Source organism: Merops nubicus, unplaced genomic scaffold, assembly GCF_000691845.1.
Source record: "Merops nubicus isolate BGI_N331 unplaced genomic scaffold, ASM69184v1 Scaffold4074, whole genome shotgun sequence".
In the NCBI taxonomy this organism is placed as follows: Eukaryota; Metazoa; Chordata; class Aves; order Coraciiformes; family Meropidae; genus Merops; species Merops nubicus.
In genome coordinates, this window is record NW_008604700.1 from 165 (window position 1) to 6,002 (window position 5,838).

The 5,838-nt window shown below is 39.6% G+C and overlaps 1 pseudogene; it reads right to left on the bottom strand.

Annotated features, from left to right (window-relative positions):
* Nucleotides 1-734: 734 nt before the first annotated feature.
* On the bottom strand, nucleotides 735-1,304 carry LOC103771772 (annotated as a pseudogene).
* Nucleotides 1,305-5,838: the final 4,534 nt, after the last annotated feature.

The following is a 5,838-nucleotide window of genomic DNA, read 5'->3' on the forward strand; positions in this document are numbered from 1 at the left end:
CTCCCAGTACCAAGGTCAGGCTGATAGGCCTGTAGTTCCCTGGATCCTCCTTCCTGCCCTTCTTGTAGATGGGCATCACATTGGCAAGTCTCCAGTCATGTAGGACCTTCCTCGCTAACCAGGACTGCTGGTACATGATGGAGAGAGGCTTGGCAAGTTCCTCCTCCAGCTCCCTCAGCACTCTTGGGTGGATCTCATCTGGCCTCACAGACTTGTGGGTGTCCAACTGGCCTAGCAGGTCCTTCACTGCTATTTCCTGGACTATGAGGGGATCATTCTGATCTCTGTCCCTCTCTTCTAGCTCAGGGGACTGAACACCATGAAGGTAACTGAACTGACTATTAAAGACTGAGGCAAAGGCAGCATTCAGTACCCCAGCCTTTTCCTCATCCTTGGTAACAATGTTCCCCCCCGCATCCAATAAAGGCTGGAGATTCTCCCTGGGCATTTTTTTTTTGATGTTAATGTATTTGTAAAAACACTTTTTATTATGTTATAGGGTAGAGTGAAGAATGTCTACAGCCTGATTCTCATTTCCCACACATTTCTGAATCTATTTTGGTGGTCCTAGAACAAAGATCAGTGCTTAGATTCACTGAAAGCACATGCACTCAGAGTATGCTCTCACCCCTTGAAATGGAAACAACTTAAAGGATTTCCAAAACACTTGACTTGTAGAGCCAGATACTGCAACTACGCTAGCACATCCCAGCCAGCTATCCAGATTATTGCTTCTACTTTCCAATCACACTGTGGTCACACTTACTTTTAGTGTACTCTGCAAACCCTTCTTTTCCAAGTTCCAGTATCATTTTCTGCTTCCATCTTTCTAGATAAAAGGCTTGCTGTGGAGAAACAGTCTCTTGAAGAATTCGGGTAACACTGGGCAGTTTCGTTTTTTGTAAAGCAATTTTCCTGGGGAGGTGTGAATCACTGTTGAGGGGGGGAATTCTCTTGTTGGGGTTTATTAAAGGAACCCAGTTTTTGGGAGTTTTTGTTTCAGCTCTAACTGAAGGTCTCTGTTTATCCGGTGGCCCATATAACAAGTTGTCTTCTTCAAGTATTGTCTCTGGTGTTTGGGCACTGGTTTTGTAAGATGTAACAGAGTAGACCAAGTTCTTGTATTTTTCTTGGTCAACCTGTTCATAACTGTTCCCTTTTTTCTTTTTACTATAAAGACACACAGAAGTAGTCAGACACATATATGGGAATTGCTTTTGGCAAAAAGGTGTTTGACAAAGCACTTCCAGTTTCCCTGGTTTCCTGGACAATAGCTGTAGGAATTTCATTCTGACAAGAAACATTTGTGAGTAGTTAGAGTTTTCTTTCTTCTGTTAGGAACAGTCTGTAGGTTACCACATTTTCATCCTGTGGAAAAAGAAATTAGTGACTTCCAGAGTTATAAGACTCTACCACCAATCTATTTTTGCACTTTGCCAAACAAAAAACTGCTATGGTCATAAAGTGTCTTCATATACTTTATGTCACCAAAACTCCTTTAGATAAATAATATAGTAAGAGAAAGAACCAATAAGCAATGAAAAGAGGAAACGATCCCAAAAAAAACCCCAACACTGCTGGTCCACAAAATCTGGAACAGGGCAAATGCATAAAGATGCTGCAAGTAGCAAAAGGTGCAGCAGAGGTTGCTTACACAGCTATAGCACCAGAACTTTCACAAAAGCAGACACAAAAAAATTGATCTGCAACAAACAACCTCCCCAAAAGAGGGAGGGGAAAAAAAAAAAAAGGCCACATAGAAGAGAAAGGAGCAAATCCATTGTTGTGAGGTATTAAAAACAAATGTAAGTTTATAGTAGATGCCAGAGTTAAGGAGATTGTGGAGAAAAAATACCTTTTGGAGAATAAAAGCATATTCTTTTTAATAAATAGGAGAAAGCAGACAGCAGCAGTATGCACATTCTGAAACTGGGAGACTGGAGACTAAGAAAGCCAAACAGAAACCAGATAAACTGCAAGTATCTTCAGATTCAAATAACTCCTTTAAAGATCAGAGTGAAATAGAAAAGTATTTTTTCTAAACTGAGTTTCAAACATAGTTGTGTTCTAAGACACTTAGGAAGTTTAAAAGCAAAAAACAGTATATCAGAAATGCTGTTCACAACACAGGTTTCAAAATTGCACTGTAACTGAAGTATTAAGTCCTATGAAAGGTTACACACATGGATAAAATATAAATGCTCAAAGAGTGGCATTTAAATCAACACTAAATACCTGCAGAATTGAGGCCCTCTTCTCCTACTGAAAGTTAATCTGCTTACCATTCAGCTGTAGAAGTTTAATTAGGAGTAGGTAGATACACTCCTATTTTTTTGTATTGTTTTTACATTTTCACACTGACTTTGTATGGTTTGGGCAAATAATAACTGTTTTGTAACCTGATGGCACATAGCCCGACACAAAATTAACCTGTAGAAAGCAAATCTGAACCAGGAAAACACAACCAGGTTGGATCAGAACTTTGTCTCGTGTAGCAGTGGCATTGCTGTCTCAGTACCAGGTGCCAAAAGCCTGCTTTGCCACACTGTTGTTAGAGGGTCTCAGTCTTGGTAAGGGTTTCTTATAATTGATATCATTATCAATCAAAATAATTAATGATTTTGAAACTGCTTCATGGAGGAAAATGATAAAAGTACCAACTGGTTAATTCTGCTGTTGACTTTTTACAGTCTGATTAGATATAAAGCAAGCTATGCTACAAGGGAAACCTTACCATTAGAGATACTTTGAATATCTCACTTCTCTTTTTTAATCATCACATTATACTTAATATTGAACTGAAATCTTAATGAAACTTAATATTGAACTAAATCTGCTTTCCTTGTCCAGCAGAACTGGGCTAGGTGGAGTTTCACTTTGCCTCTCAGTTTCTAGTATTCAACAGAAAAAATGGACATGACCCTCTGAGCACCCTCTGACCTTCAGGCTCCTGTCAAAACTACTCCCCTGCCTGCACATGAGAAAAGCACAGTCAGGGACATTATGAAAAGAAACCAGAAAATTTATACCTTTTTATTACCACAAAAGTTAACAAGTTTTGCTAAAAAACAGAACAACCTGCTTTATACAAAGGAACAAGGACTGTCTATGTGCTGTAATTTAAGTTCTATCCTGCTTCATTTCATAGACACGTGAGGAAGTTTTACAAATTTAAGTGAAACATAACCAAATTTTGTGTTACTTCTCATTTCTTAATTTATGTCAAAAAGCTGTTTCCACAACTTGCTACAAATTTTTAACAGCATAAAGAGGTGCTTCTAATGTATGTTTCAATTTTTCAGTTCTGTTGGGCTTTTCAGTCAGAGAATTTTCTGTCTTCAATATTTCTACAAACTGTCCTAGTAAATTTGTTTTTAAGAAGCTCCCCATGTTTTACCATTTTACTATCATACAGCAGCTCACTTCTGCAAAGCTGCTATGCCAGGATTTACAGCAGCTTGTTCTTCTCAGATGACTACTACATTTTAAAATAGATGGATTGGTTACGTGACAGAATCTACCCCTTGCTGAAAAAGAAATAATGAATGATGTTAGCACGTTACAGCAGGTGCCCGTGTGCTGCAGGAGGTAACAGCAAACAGCAAAAGTTCACGTACAAGGTCAGGCTTTAATACCATAAGCAAATTGCTTCACTGGTTTTTTTCATTATAAAAAGTGCAGAAAAAATAATCTCTCCTATCTTCAGCTCTCTGAAGACAGCTGCTGAAGCTGTGACTGAAAATAAAACAGGAAAAGAAATACTCTTATTCTAATGTAATGGCATCCAAGCTTATAGTTGCTCAGGCTATTGTTTGAGGACCATAAATACGGATATCCAAGTGTATTCATCGGAATGGAATAAATTCTGGGTCAGTGACTGGGTATTTGTTACACTGGCCAGAGCACAAAAGCAAAAATTTATTCTGGCTTTATTTCAGCTGCAGAAAGCAAGACACAGTTCACTTACAGTAAGCTGCCCACTCAGCATTTTTTTAAGGAATAAATTTATACCAGATCATTTATACCATGTTTTGAATCATGGGGCTATTAAAATGTACAGTATTAGAAGTCCTAGAGCAAATTTACTCTAACACTGATGCAGTGTTTCAGTAACTTGTAGTGTGAATTTTAAATTAACAGCTTATACTGTTCTGGAGTAGCATCCTTGGAAACACTTGTGCACTTTAAACTAAACCACAAGGAAAAGAAGAGTTTGTCAGCTGCTGTGCTGTTCTACAAAGGGAAGGAGGTTCTAGGCTTGCTACAAAATAAAGAATGCTTTTATCTAGTGGAATAAAGAATCATGTGTTTTGCAATAAATCACAGTGGCATTTCTGCACAAATAACTTACATTTACAAGAAAGAAATGCAGTTGCAGTCATCTGGATGCAATCTTGTACATAAAGAACAGAATTTAATTGATAATCCTCTCTGGGAAAGTATCTCCTTCCTCTCCAAAACAGTTTGTGTTCAAAGACTGGTAGAATTGCTTCATGTATTGCATGATGAGCCACACTGAAGAACTGAACACAAATAAAATAACCTGGGGGTGGAGGATGAGAAGACTTCTCTTAAGTTTCCCAAGCTAGTTGACTTTGTAGCTCCAACAACTGTGTTATCACAACTGAGGAAGTTTTTCCAGGACAGGAATGAGTGGCTTAAGTGAGGTAAAGAAAAAGGGTTACTTAAGAAAATATTCACATCCATAAAAACCTTCTTCCAACTATGGTTTCAGACAATAATCAGTATAGTTTTTCCTCCAGTCACCTATTGAGATAAAAACCCCACTAATTTACTTAGCAATAATAATAAAGAACACAACTAACCACAGTTCCAGATCTGTTGCTCCGTGTCTCTAATCTGAGGAAAGCAAATTCACTGGTGAAGGTGTAACTTCAAATTTAATTTTAACATCACATGCTTTTCTCTGGCAAAAAGTATCACTATTTGATGTAGAAAGGCAACAGTAACCTATCTTCTTAGTTGCAATGACTGCCTTTTTTTTTTTTTTCTGGCTATGGCTTAATAATGCAAAGCTTTGATAGCTATGTTAGTTTTAGGACTTTAAAACACTTGCCCATTCCCTACCAACCCCTCTTCCCTGGTTCCTTGTCGTTTGTAAGCTAAATCATCAAACCTATCCGGGTTAAAAATACACCTTCTTTTGGGAAGTTAAGAGCACGGTGAGAAAAAGGAGACTTAAATTTAGCAACCCAGTTTAAGGCACAAGCCCAAAGAGCTACGCTGGATCAAACAGACCAGAAGGTTCAACACTGAGGAGTGAATTAGTGGGAAACAGGGTTGTAACACAAAGTCAGTTTTTTTGGCAAAGCAATCTCTAAAAAAGCTGGCTTAATAGTGGTGGCCAACTCTATCCAGCTCTCCTCTAGCAAACAGACATTTTTCCATAAGTATCAGATGCCAAAAAACCCCACATAGCAACAGATAGTCTATGCTTGGGCAGGGCTTCCCTCTCATTCCGGACATGTTTAAAAGTTCTACAGATATGGTGCTTAGGGACACGGTTTACCAACGGACTGGGTAGAGTTAAGTTAACAGACACAATGTCCTTAAGTTTTTTTCCAATCTAAACGGTTCAGTGATTCTACGAGGCCCTGCTAGATGCCAGCCTACTCCGCTGTCTCGGCAGGCACGGCCACCCAGCCCTGGGCAGCCTCACTGCGAGGCCCGCTCGGTTACAAGCCCGGGGACAGGGGCGAGCAGGGCTGGGCCACTGGAGGAGAGAGCTGCAGGCCCAGCAGCCGGCGCAGGCTGCTGCTCTCCCCCAGCTACCCCAGGCCTAGGGGAGGTCCGGCATTGAGGGAACACCTTTTCGCC